We start from the raw sequence: 14,661 nt of genomic DNA, 5'->3' as shown, positions 1-14,661 counted from the left end.
GGTGCTGAAAACCCACGCTACGCCACTGCAGGGTGCTAATGCTTATCATTAAAGTTTGCGGCAGCTCAGGCCCTCCTGGATATCTAAAAGTTGTCTTTTCTCATGTCTACTTTCCTGTGCATTAAGAGCTTTGGGTTTCTGATGTTAGGTGGGTGACAATTGCAGAGAGGGCCTCTATGGAATACTCTCGCCATAGAGGCTCTCCAGCTCATATATATTTTCCAACATAGAGCTTCAGTATGCTGATGACAACGTAGTATGCGTACGCTCAGAGGATGACCTCCAAACCATCCTAAATATATTTGCAGAAGCTTACGAAAAGCTTGGCCTATCACTCAACATCCAAAAAACCAAAGTGCTGCACCAACAAATACAAAATACCCCTCTGCAGTGCCACAAATCCAACTCAATGGTGTAACATTGGAAAATGTCAATCACTTCTCTTGCCTAGGCAGTTATCTTTCCACAAGGCCCAACATTGATGCCAAAATCCAGCATCGCCTGAGCTCTGCGAGCGTGGCTTTCTCCCAATTGAAGTGCAGAGTGTTTGAGGAGCGGGACATTCGCAGGGAAACTAAAATGCTTGTTTACAAAGTTGTTGTACTACCAACTTTACTATATGCTTGTGAAACATGGACCACTTATAAATGCCATCTCCAGCTCCTTGAAAGATTCCATCAACAGTGTCTCCGAAAAATTTTACACATCACTTGGGAAGACAGGCGAACTAATATCAGTGTACTGGAAGAAGCAAAGATCACCAGTGTGGAAGCAGTGATTCTTCAACATCAACTTCGTTGGACTGGTCATGTTGTGCGGATGCCTGATGATCGTCTTCCAAAGCAACCACTCTATTCCTAACTTAAAAATGGAAAGTGTAATGCTGGTGGTCAACAAAAGAGGTTTAAAGACTGTCTCAAGGCATATCTTTAAAAATGTAGTATAAACACTGACAACTGGGAAACACTGGCCTGTGAGCACTCCAGTTGAAGAACAGCCTTTACCAAAAGTGTCATGGGCTTTGAAGACACTCAAACTCAGGACACAAGGGAGAAACATGCTAGGAGGAAGGCACACTTGGCAAATCCACACCATGATCAACTCCCGCCCAGAAACCAATGTCCCCACTGTGGAAGGACGTGTGGATCCAGAATTGGCTTCCACAGTCACTTACAGGCTCATTGTTAAAACCGTGTTTATGGAAGACAATCTTACTCAGTTACGAGTGATGCCAAAGAAGAAGGTATCTTTGGTGCTAAATAACTTTTTATTTCCCCTAAATCAAACACTGGGCCAAACTATGTGTTGGGTTAATCATATGGCTTGCCTTTAATGAAGGATTTTCCTTCCAATCTGGACTAGGATTGAACAGATAATCAGACCCACCAAGTGTGTCTATTTTCTAGGGACCTCCCTGATTTAGAGAAGCCGCCCCAGTTTCTGATTTGATCCTGGAGTGTTCTACTTTTTCTTAGGAAGTCCCTATTTTCATAGGAGAAATGTTGGAGGGTATGGGGTTATCTGACCCCTGAGCCGTCTTAAGGCAATCCTGTATAGGGAAGGTTTTTTAAAATGTTTTATTATGTTTCTAGATACATTGGAAGCTGCTCAGATTGGGCGGGGCAACCCAGTAAGATGTGTGGAGTAGAAATAGCAAAGTTATCATTATGGAATGGGACGTCCCTATTTTCATCAGAGAAATGTTGGTGGATATGAGAGAGATATCTCTTCCCCCACTGTGCCCTGCCACCACCTCCCTCCCCTTCCATTATCTGTGATCAAGCCCATTCTCGATTGAGTCCAAAGCAGAGCAAAGATTAATTGCCTCCTCTTCCTGCTCAGTATCAGGATCCTGATCTTTGCGAAAGGAAAATTCTACACTTAAGAGGAAATTTCTTTTTGAATGTAACATTCTTCTTCTTGCAGCTGATTCCCTGCTGCTGCTGCTGCTGCTGCTTTTCTTCTGATTGTGCAGTTTGTATGTGCCATTTGGACATGGTTTTGTTGCTTGTTTTAAAGTTTCAGATTTTAATGAGAGCTAGCAGGGTGGTTAGTGTCAGACTAGGGCCAGGAAGACCTGGGTTCCAATCCACACTCAGCTTTAAAACCCAGTGGACTACTCTTTCTCTCTTTCTCAGTTTAATGTAGTTTACAAGATTGTTGTGAGAGAAAATTTGGAGGGGTGGGGGGTGGGGAGAACAGTGTCTGTCACCCTGAACTCCTGGGGTGGGGGGAAGAATGTAATAAATAAATAAAACATACAAACCCATGCAGCTACTGCATTTAGAAAAACTCTACTGCAAGATCTGAAGCAGGAATCTTTGTCTCAGTACAGAAACTAGCCTCCCCCTCCTTCCCCAACCATTTTCTTGTTCCTTACCTGTGGCTGTTTCTGAGGGGGAAGCATTCAGCAAGGCTCATCATTGTCCTTTATGCTTCAGGCATCCACTGCTTTGCTTCTTGGGGTTGCTATATGGGGTAAACTTGGCACCCCAAAGATGGCTGCTGCTAAGACCCTCTCCCTAGAATAGCATCACAGAATCAGCTTGTCTCATGCTCGGTTTCAATCCTGCTGCAGCCATAGGAAGACTTTCTGTCACACCACTACGTTGATTTCACAGACAGATTGGAACCGAAGGAGTCCAGGCACCAATGAGGCAGCGCTTCGCTTAGGAAATACCAGGGTTTCCCTAGCAACAGGTTGAAAGCTTAGAATTATAGCTAGGAAACCATGGGGTTTCCCTAGCTACGGACAGCTACTGACGAGCGTAAGAGCATCACTCAGCTCAGCCTGGCAATGCAAAAGCTCACACAAACGTTTGCTTTCCCCTCCTCTCCTTGCTGCAATATACGAACACAGCAAGTAGTAATCCATGTTTCCATGGATTTTGGAAGCAACTGATAGAAGAGGTGTGTCTGTGAAGATGTTTTGCAGCAGAATCTGGGCTCCCAAACTGCAAATTTCTGATGGAAACAGCCGGCTCGAGGAGCTAGGAGCATGGCTGAGTGGTTAACTCTCCATGCCCATCAAAAAGTTTGAAAGGTAAGAGAAAACTTCATGCATGCTGCCAAGAGGATGCTTGCTTAGGGTGTTTCCAGGTAGCTAGTGTGGCAAAATGGCCTGCATTGTCTGTGGCACCACCACATGGTGAGCTTCTCAAAGCTATATAAAGGGGTTTCCTCAGCATTCAGTACTGCCCACTCCCAGTTAGAGATGGGAAGTCCCCATCCCACCTCTTCAATTTCGTTAATGTGGGGGAAAAATATTTTTCACTTCCCCCAAAATTCCTGAGTGGGATGGTTCAGATTTGTCTCAGATTTCACTTGAGACAAAATTCAGGGGCAAATTGGCAATGCACAGCTCTTCAGACATAGCACATGGAGTAGAAATTCTTTATAGAGAAAACCAATGAATATTTATTCAGAAAAAAGTATCCATGCTTTCAGCAGCATATATAACATAAATGCATACAAAACTGAAGCCTTAGACTGCAACCCTGTTCTCTCATTTACCTCAGAGCAAACCAAGTTGTATTATATGAGAATTGTGTAAATATTGTGAATTTTCTTTGAGATTTTTTTAAAAGTGGTGTTTAGCCTAAGTAGAATATTGTAGCTTTACAGTGCCCCATATATATATATATATATATATATATATATATATATATATATATATCTTCCTTTATTCTGAATGGCAATGGCTGATCTTGATTTATTCTAGGATGGGGGAAGTACAACCTTGACACTCTCTCTCTCTCTCTCTCTCTCTCTCTCACACACACACACACACACACACACTGTCTGCAGCTGCTTCCTGTAACCCAAGAGTGGTGAACTGTGGACACCCAAACAGTAACTGTTGGACTAGAGTGTGCTGGCTGAGGCTGATGGGAAATTTATTAGATTGGCTTGCAAGCAGGTTCTGGTTTAATCAATTTCACCCTTCAGATGCAAGAGAGGAGGAGCCTTTCAAGGTCTTACTGCCCCCCCTTTTTAAAGGACTACTTGAGCATTCATTATTTTAGTTCTAAAAGCACTTATTTGTACCCCAACCTTCATTATTTGATTTCAGGGCATGTGTGCTTGTGTCTAGTGTATCACCTATCCTTTCATTATAACAAATATATATATGCAAAACTTTAAATATGGTTCAAAGACTAGTCTGGATTCTGTGATGTGAGATGTCATGACTATTGGGCTCAGACTACAACAGACATAGCAAAATAGCTGTGTGTATTGTAATAGGACTGATCGTGCTTCTTGAGCCAAGTTCCAGTTTTCCTAGGCTACAGCTTGAAGTGCTAGGGATGGATGTTCATATAAAAGCTTCCAGAAATTGATTTATCTAGCCCAGTACTGGCTACACAGGCTGGAGGCAGCTCTCTGAGTATTAAACAGGCTTGTTTCCCAGCCCTGCCCGAAGATGCTAAGGACTAAAACCTGGTACCCTTTTGTAAACAAAACAGGCTATGTGCTCTACAGCTAAACTAGGTCTCCTTCCCCCCACCCCAAATTTGTAGAACCAGTTTGCTAAGAAATCATGGTAGAAAACCTCCTTCCTTGGAGGTTTTTCAGCAGAGGTTGGATGGCCATTTGTCATGGATACTTTACCTGAGGTTCCTGCACTGCAGGGGCTTGGATTAGATGGCCCTTGGGGTCCCTTCCAAAGCTATGGTTCTATGGATGACTGTGTGCACTGCAGGCAATAGCAGCTCTAAAATACCACCTCCAAAGCTACAGTCCTTTGCACATTTTCCTGGGCGCAAGCCCCAGTGGGACCATGCATACAACTGAACTGTCTTTCTCTGAAATGCTGTTCCTTGTGCAAAGCATAGGAAGCTAGGTTTCTCTTGTTATTGAAGCTTCTTAGGCTTCAGTGAGAAGCCTTGTGAGCAGACAGCTTTTCTGAGGGACAGCCCTTCCACATCTACCAGTAACCTTGTGAATCCATTATTCAGGAGGTTCCCCGTTAAGGTGCATGTAATGGGAACCAAATTCTCTTTTGTCTGTTGAATTGTCCCTTTGAATGAAAAACGAGATTGGTTTCGACACTTTAAAAATATATCTGCTCTCACTAAGGTGCCTCCTGCTTTGGAAAAGAAATGGGTCTGGAGAATTCTGCTTCAAATTCTTCAGCATATCAGATCTGTAGAAATATTCTAAAATGAGAAGGAAAACAACATATCTGTGGGTCATAAATATTTTCTAAATGACAAGCTCTCGGGTCGTTTGCTCATCAAGATGGTGCAATGTCCTTGACTTGCTTTGAAGATTGTAGATGTTACATCGGAGGGCATTTTGATCAGAGATGATGCACTGATATCCAAGCTGTGTTGTATAATTAATACCATCAGGTGTTCAAATGAAGAATAGCTATGAAAACTATTCATGTGACAGAATCAGGATGCTCAAATAGAATTATCATTTGTAACATTTTGTGGGAGAAAGAGTAGATCTTTTTAAGGCTATGCTGAAGTCTCCTGTTTTTAGTTAGCTATAGCAGCTGAGGATAGTTTGGTGGGGATATATTTTCCCCAAATGTTTTAATTCTCTTTCTCCAGAACACTTTTGATGTGCGAATATTTACTTTCCTTCATCAGCAGGATGTTGGAGAGTATGCTGCCTTTTGGTAGATGTGAGAAAGGGCTCTTCATGTGTAACTACGCAGTACAAGGATTGAGTCTGATGAGGTCAGGATCTCTGCCCGCTTGCATAGCATCTCTATGCGCATATGTTCACAACGTAAAGCCACTTCTCATGCATGCAATGCGTGTGGATAGTTTTGAGGAGGAGTGGACTGCAGACATGAAAATTGTGGGGTGGGGGGACAAGGCTAGTCCACACTGCTCCATTACCCCCCTCCTTTACGTACACACATTATTTAAACACATGGGGAAACCCTCTGATATTATTGTCACATGGAACACATTTGAAGGTTATAATAAATGTTCCAGGATCTCTTGCAGTCTCACGCAAATCATAGTAAATTGAGCTGGAATCCTATCATTATTTTCCAGTACGTATAAGGTGAAGATGTCATGTTGGACATCAGTGTCAGTCTTTCTTGGAAATGCATCATCCTTCTAGAAAATGTAAAATATGGAATCATCTGAAAATATTACACTAAAATCACTTTTAAGCACTGGGTCCCATTGGTTAATCACTCTATATTTTTGCTCAAGTTTTGTGTTGCCTAATTCATGTTATCTAACATCTGTAATTCTTAGTGGTTTTCTTAAAAAAAATGTAAAGCTTAACCCCAACATGCATACAAATAATTCTTTTGCATGGCTGTGATCTTATACCCTTTTACCTGGGAGTAAATCCCATTGAAACTCTTAGATCTTACTTCCAAGTAAACATGCTTGTGCTGTCTGTTACCTATGTTTCAGTTTAACTGACACAAAACTTAATTAAATATTACAAAGCAGAGTTTAATCTTTGATTTATTGTTTGAATAGTTACATTAATCTGTCACAAATAAATCAGGCTTCACTAGGGCTTAACACTGCAGGTTTGCCTTGTTAGTTTAATAATTTAACATCCACTGCCGGGAACAAAGAAGAGCGTTGGCGGTCTGTTTCATAGATCTTTCATTTCAGGCTTTAATCTTGTAGATCACACATTAGCTAGTTGCTGGGGAAATTATGGTGCTGGCCATGAGTAACTGAGCTCTCCGTTTTAAAAGCATGTTTAATTAGCAGTTCAGACCCCGTAAATATGGAGTTTCCTTCTCCTCAGCTGTGAAGGAGGCAATACAAAAGATTGCTAAACTGCAAAATGTGCTCTAATCTCTCATTTTGGTTAATGCTTAGGGAGGATAATATGAGCTTTCTATACTATCTCAGGGTTAAGTTTTCCTAAAAGTCTCCAGCTGATTTGCTTAAACACAATTACAGTCCAGTCCTATGCATATCTGCTTCTTGTAGGCTACAATGGAAATTGCTCCCGAGTAAATGTGTGTTGAACTGCAGCCTTAATAGCTCAAATATCATTATGTTACACCCACCTTTCCGACATGCAGCTCCCAAATGACTTGTTCAGATCTCTATGTCAAAGAAACATTGGGCTCCATTCTGAATTCTGCAGTATGGCATTCTTTTCACCCGAGTTATACCTGTTAAGAACTTGTAGGAAACCCATTCACAAAGTCAGGTTGATATGCTCTATTGACAAAGCAGTTCTATGGAATGGCAGATGGTGTGGGGAATATCTCAACAGTGCCTCTGGACAGTTCTATTGGACCAGCTCATCACTAAGGATGTTTTCAACCATTCAGTGAGAAGTCTCCTTCCCATGACTGTCCCCCAGTACCACTTGTTTGTACAGTGGTACCTCGGGTTAAGAACTTAATTCGTTCCGGAGGTCCATTCTTAACCTGAAACTGTTCTTAACCTAAAGCACCACTTTAGCTAATGGAGCCTCCAGCTGCCGCCGTGCCGCTGGAGCACAATTTCTGTTCTTATCCTGAAGCAAAGTTCTTAACCCGAGGTACTATTTCTGGGTTAGCGGAGTCTGTAACCTGAAGCGTATGTAACCCGAGGTACCACTGTATTTGAAACCACATCTGGTATAACTTTCTTTCCTACTAAAGGGCCCCAGTACAACAGCATGTGTACAGTAGAGGAAGACAACATGTCCACTGGGGAGTTAAAAAAGCTGGGATCTGACTCATCAGCTAATGTGTGGGGAAGAAGGTGCAGGGACTGAGTCTTGCCCCCAGAACCCTCCTGACCAGTTGTGTGCTCTGGCATTTTTTGCTGGGGTATGCACATTAATTTGCTAGCAGCATCTTTTTGGCATGTGCTATTCCCTATCCAGTGCATGGGGAAGCCTACTTCTGCTCCAGTGAAATGAAGTGATTTCACAAATGGCTGGAGGCACACGTCTGTAAAAATTTAAAAACTTAGACTTTCAGCTTACACGTATTTCAACAGGCATCCATGTTGTTCTGAGAAAAGTATAAAAATGAACATTGATTTTGCTATATAGCCAGCCTACTGATTTACTGGTTGTTTAGAACACCGAGGGGAGGGCGCGTTGAGCACATTTTTCTAGAGCTAAAAAAGTATCGTCTTGTTCAGAGAGAATGCTCAGGTTTTAAAAGGTAATTACAGAAACAATTTGACACTAACAACAATAACCACCCAACAAGTAAAACTACAAATTGATACCAGAAAATAAAACAGACTGCACTTTTTTGACCACTGTGGGATTATTGAAAATTTGTAGGACAGAGAATAGAGAAGGTAGCACAAAATAGTAATTATTTAAATATTTTCATTAGTATTAAAATATCCAGGACAGATTTCTGAAAATGTGGCACTTTGTTCTGGATCTTAGGCAAGTCAATCGAAAAATCGTGGGGTTTTTTTTGGCAATTTGGGGGGTGGTGGTGGTTTTCCAACAACTTGTGGTGTCTTGGTTTTTACTTTATGAAATATGGCAACCCTATTTTAATAATTCATAGATTAATTATAAAATAATGTTAGACAGGCCTTATTGTCACAGATTTATTCTGGGAAGTGGGGAACTCCACAGGCAAATGCTCTGGAGCTGGGTTGCTTGGACCCTTAATAAATGTAGGTACCTAAGTCATTAATGAGGAAATCCAACCCATAACCAGAATCCCAGTATCAAATCTGATCCTGGGAAAGGTACAGATAGGATTTCCACACATATTTATTTTGGGCTTGCTTTGGGAAAAATAAATGGAGCTTGTCTTGGCTTTTGTATTTCCACTCACATTCATAAATTTCAATTATAGTTCCATTGAAAATCAATGTATAGAGAGCACAGAAAAATTTCTGAAGTTATTTTAAGGTCTGAGAAATGGCTTGCTTCCAGCAAGAAATGAATAAGCTGCAGAGTGAAATAGCACTCTTTATACATAGGTGCACACACCAATATACCCTCCTGTCCCCCCTCTTCTACCTTTCTAAGGAATGCAGATGTTTTTCCTCATAAGACTTAGTTCTAGTGATTGCCATTCATAACTATTTGCAAAGGTAGGCAAGATCATTGCTAAGTATCCAATACACTGTTCACCCCACCACAACAGAGAGGAAAATTATAATTTCCACCGAAGACCACAATTATATGACCTTCCTCATTCCAGTTGTGCCTGAGGCCACCACTACATTCCTCTCACCACACAGCAAAGGTGATGGAAAATCAACATTGATCTACCAGTTTCATTCTTCTGCTGAACGTAAGGCACAACTCCTGTGCAACCCCCCTGGTCCCAATTCTCATAAAGTTCTTGTTCTCATCCCACTTGTCTGTTACTCCAGCATCAGAATGATGAGAACATTTCTTCACGATCCTTCACCTTCCTCCATCATTGCAGAATTTGGCATTTTGTTATTTAGATCTGTAAGGCAAGACTATAACATCAAGGGAGCTTCTAGATTAGGAAAAATTCAGTTTGGCTCATATTTTAATGCAGACCTACCTAACTATATAAATTCAACAACAACAACAACAATAACAATAATAATAATAAACAACATAACAACTGGTGCTTCCCCAAACTCTACAGCGGGGTTTCTAAAACTTGGGTCTCCAGATGTTTTTGGACTACAATTCTGATCATCCCTGACCACTGGTCCTGCTAGCTAGGGAGGGTGGGACTTGGGTCTCCAGCTGTTTTTGGACTACAAGTTTGGGAAACTCTGCTCCACATGAAGCAAAATGCAGTTATCCTTCAAAATTTGCACATCTCTAAATTCTGCAGTGCAGTTCTCCAACTCAAAAATTGCATATATTAGGGGAATGTGTTCATAAAAGTGCATGTATTGGTAAAATGCAAAAAAAAATGCATTAAATTTGAGGAAGTTGCTTGCAAAAGTATGTGCATTAGGGGAAATTGCACACCAAGATCTTCATGTTAGGAGAGGTATATACTAAAATGTTAAGAAGATCAAACCTATCCATTCTTAAGGAAATCAGCCCTGAGTGCTCACTGGAAGGACAGATCCTGAAGCTGAGACTCCAATACTTTGGCCACCTCATGAGAAGAGAAGACTCCCTGGAAAAGGCCCTGATGTTGGGAAAGATGGAGGGCACAAGGAGAAGGGACGACAGAGGACGAGATGGTTGGACAGTGTTCTCGAAGCTACCAGCATGAGTCTGACCAAACTGCGGGAGGCAGTGGAAGACAGGAGTGCCTGGCGTGCTCTGGTCCATGGGGTCACAAAGAGTCGGACACGACTAAACAACAACATACTAAAATGCTGATGAATTTTTGTGATGACTTGTTGGGGGGGCAGTGAGATCACCAATTGATGCAGTAATGTGGGAAATTGAACATAACACATGAAAGCCAAAATTGACAGCTTTTCCATCCCCATTTCAGATGGGGGTAAGATACTGTAAAGGAATCCTTGAGGTAATGCAAATGGGTTTGCTGTTTTTGTTGTTTTTCATATCGGATCTCCTTCGGTTGTTGGTACTCAGGGAGTTTAAAATGTAGTTGTGCTTTATGCAGGTGTCGCAAGCCACAGAGAAAGTCAGCAGTGGTTAAATCATACTGAAGCAGTGCTTCAACTGTGCTTTATTCAACCAAGTTTTACTCAACAGAGTTTGAGTGCACAGCTAAGCTCTTAAGTCCTGCTCATTTCAATAGGGTTTAAGTGTGCCTAACATTCTCTGGACTGTACCCAATGATAACATTGCTGAAAATACTTCCCTCCTGGAGTCCTAAAGGCTTTAAACATTATGGGCAATGCTGTGGGTTGGATTAGCTGGACCCCATTCAGTAAATTATCCATTGTATTAAGGCTGCCTTACATAAATAGCTCCTAAACATATTGTCCTGAGGTAGCTATGCCAGTGATATTTTGACTTTGTTTGGGAATCGTTTTTAGACTGCAACTAATGCTCCAAATGCCCTTGTCTGTCCTGTAGCAGGAGCGTGAGGCAGGTCAAGATTCCGAAAACAATTCCCCCCCCCCCCCAGTGTGAAAAGCATGCACCATTCCTACAAATTCCATGAAGCAATTGAGGCAAGAGTTTTGTTATTGTTTAAAAAGAGATCTATCTATAAATTAAGAGAATGCTCATTTTTGATCAGCAAATTCTGTGGCCAAACCCAAAGTGAGTGTGGAGCACCTTCCACCAACAGCAGCCAAGGTGGCTGGGTGGAGCAGCCTTCTTGGCGCCAGCGTTGCTGCAGTTTACCTGGTTGGGTCTGGGCAGGGTGAAGGCGAGAGCAGGGCTGTGCACACCCACCACTCTGGCAGCCCTGCTGGTGCATCTGATCAACCCCAAGCACACCACTGTCCTCTGTATCACAAGTCAATCCAAGTCAACTGCAGTGACGCTGGTGTCATGAATGTGGCTCTGCCCTATTGAGAGCCAGTGTGGTGTAGTGGTTAAGAGCGGTGGACTCGTAATCTGGTGAACCGGGTTTGCGTCTCCGCTCCTCCACATGCAGCTGCTGGGTGACCTTGGGCCAGTCACACTTCTCTGAAGCCTCTCAGCCCCACTCACCTCACAGAGTGTTTGTTGTGGGGGAGGAAGGGAAAGGAGAATGTTAGCTGCTTTGAAACTCCTTCAGGTAGTGATAAAGCGGGGTATCAAATCCAAACCACCACCTCCTCCTCCTCCTCCTCCTCCTCCTCTTCTTCTTCTTCTTCTTCTTCTTCTTCTTCTGTTACTGTCTTCTCCATCCTCAGATTATTGCTTCCTCACTTTCAGCAAAGACTCACTTTCATATCACTGGCACATGCAGTGCTTTTTTTACCTAAAAAAATAAAAAAATGTTTAGGGGTACTCTCATTTTCCTACTCAAATTGAAATACTGCCCTTCAATGAGGCCAAACTTAGATTCACAAAATGTTTAGGGGTATGTGTAGCCCTGCGTCCCCCCAGAAAAAAATGGCACTGGGCACATGTATCCCTTTACCCAGGCCTTTTGGTTGAGTAGATATTTTCCCTTCTTCAGTACAGTGGTACCTCGGGTTACAGACGCTTCAGTTTACAGAGGCTTCAGGTTACAGACTCCGCTAACCTAGAAATAGTACCTCGGGTTAAGAACTTTGCTTCAGGATGAGAACAGAAATCGTGTGGCGGCAGCGGGAGGCCCCATTAGCTAAAGTGGTACCTCAGGTTAAGAACAGTTTCAGGTTAAGAACAGACCTCCAGAACGAATTAAGTTCTTAACCCGAGGTACCACTGTACTGCTATTCAGTGCTGCTGTTTTGTTCTCTTTGCCATCAGTTAGTTTTTATAGTTTCATGTTATGATTTTGACATCATTTGGACTTGTTTTCATGGTGGCATTTTTGTAATCTACCCTGGGACTGCTTGGTGAAGGGTGCAAGTGTAAATGATCCGTAAATAATCAATTGGTTCAACTCATTTGCATGAGGCAGAGTAAGAAGTAAACGTTACCTGTAAGAAAGTAAGTAAGCACACCCCTGCAATCGCCTCTCCCCTGTGAAAGAGCTCTGTGATCAGCTGACAAGGAACAGAAGGTTAAAAAGCAATTTATCATAGGTGTTATTTCCTGATATGATCAGTTGCACTTTCGCCTGGCTAAAAAAGAATCGTGACAATTGAATTCGGGAAGGAATGGCTTGACCTTTAAGAACTGATTATTGTTGTCAGCCTAAAAAATATGAAAGCGAAGAAGGGAAATTTATTCTCATTTCGCCTGCATCTAACACTGTAACACAGTTACACAGCATAATTTTCATAAGGCCTACAGTTCGGTTTTGTGCTCATATTGTGGAACTGGCTGTCATATTATCTGCTTGGTGGTTGCATTTGGAAACCAAAAGTTGTTCTTTTTCTCTGGGTATTTTTACAAACATGGAAAAACAGAACAAGAAGCAACAGAAAGCAGGTAAAATGGCTGAAAACAGAGGCTGCTTTCAAGCCATGTGGAGAAGGGATTTTTCTTCACAGCTCTCCACTGTGTTTTGGCTAAGCTGCTGCACACAAATACTGCACTGAGACAAGTGCCACAGGGATCCATGAAGCCAGCCTTCATATGGAAACCATTTTGTTTGGGCCTGTTTTGAGGATCGATGGAAGGATCTTTCTTTTTTCATTCTTTTCCGTTTCTCATTTTTCCAGTCTTTAATCCAGTTTTCCACATATCTGCAACAATTTTGACTCATCAATACTTTCCTGAATGTAATCCAATTTTAAAAGTTATTTTAACTAAATATGCATTTTTCTGCATACTTTCACTAGTATATGCATTTTTGTAAATGTTGGTTCACAAAGTTAAGTGCAAATTTCAAAGGATGCCTGTGTTTTGCTTCTCATGTTGTTTCATAAAGAGCAAATTTGATAATAAATGCAAACTGAATAGAATTTCTCCCCCTTTATAGCTCTGATTATAGTTTAAAATCTTTCCATGGGAAGTGGCGGAATTTAGATGTATTTCAGTAGAAATAGAAAGAGACCTTCATCACATTCACTCTCCAGGGAGGTCAACGAAATGGCAGTATTAAATTTCAGAATAGATTCACTATAAATTCACTGAAATTTTTGTCTACCTCAATGGAACAGATAACCCAGGGGTAGGCAACCTAAGGCCCGTGGGCCGGATGTGGCCCAATCGCCTTCTCAATCCGGCCCGCGGACGGCCCGGGAATCAGCGTGTTTTTACATGAGTAGAATGTGTGCTTTTATTTAAAATGCATCTCTGGGTTATTTGTGGGGCATAGGAATTCGTTCATTTATTTTTTTCAAAATATTGTCTGGCCCACTACATGGTCTGAGGGACAGTGGCTTAAGCCCATGGCTTAAAAAGGTTGCTGACCCCTGAGATAACCGGTAAAAGGTGCATGTAGAGAACACAGCATAATATTGAAGAACACATTAACTTTTTGCCTTTCCTCCATGAAACGTTACCACTCTTTTTTCCCAGTATTTGCTGGCCTAATTTTGATAGAATTTTAATGCGGTGTACATCGTCACAGTTTTATGACAGAAGATACCAGTTGAGGCAATAAATGGTAGAGCTGAATTTCTTTGGAAATTGATTTGAAAATGGTGTTTGAATTTGAGTTAGGCTCCATTTTCAAATTAAATTATGCCAAACTTTCTATAAGTGCCAATAGGCAGCCATTATTATTATTAATTATTATTATTATTATTATTATTATTATTATTATTATTATTCAGAGGTACAAAAAGATCAGGAGAAAGTCTATTGGACTTTTTCTTTTATGTTTTGGCAGTTGGTATAAGAGACGATGATTGTACTGTTAGACATCAGATTCTGTGTTGAAGGGCTAACCCCCAAATTTAGCCACTCTGGAAAGTGTTGTTATTGGTCTTCTTATTGAGAGTCTCCTGTTCAGCAGCCCCAACCAACACAGCCAATGATGTGAGTTGATAGGAGTTGTAGATAAAAAGACCGTATTTTTCGCTCTATAAGACGCACCAGACCACAAGACACACCTAGTTTTTGGAGGAGGAAAACAAGAAAAAAAATATTCTGAATCTCAGAAGCCAGAACAGCAAGAAGGATCGCTGCGCAGTGAAAGCAGCAATCCCTCTTGCTGTTCTGGCTTCTGGGATAGCTGCGCAGCCTGCATTCACTCCATAAGACGCACACACATTTCCCCTTACTTTTTAGGAGGGAAAAAGTGAGTCTTATAGAGCAAAAAATACGGTAAAATATCAAGGGAACAAGGTTGGG

The 14,661-nt window shown here is 41.6% G+C and overlaps 1 protein-coding gene across 1 annotated transcript in view; it reads left to right on the top strand.

Annotated features, from left to right (window-relative positions):
• Nucleotides 1–2,386: 2,386 nt before the first annotated feature.
• LOC310762005 (uncharacterized protein) overlaps nt 2,387–14,661 on the top strand; it is a 352,306-nt gene continuing 340,031 nt past the window's right edge. The window contains exon 1 of the transcript XR_014547773.1: nt 2,387–3,043. The gene's annotated coding sequence lies outside the window, so the exon portion shown is untranslated. The remainder of the gene's footprint in view (nt 3,044–14,661) is intronic.

The sequence above is a fragment of the Podarcis filfolensis genome (genome assembly GCF_964270895.1).
Source record: "Podarcis filfolensis genome assembly, chromosome: 4".
Taxonomy (NCBI): domain Eukaryota; kingdom Metazoa; phylum Chordata; class Lepidosauria; order Squamata; family Lacertidae; genus Podarcis; species Podarcis filfolensis.
Note: the sequence above shows the minus strand (reverse complement) of the source record. Positions and strands in the feature narration are given on the sequence as shown.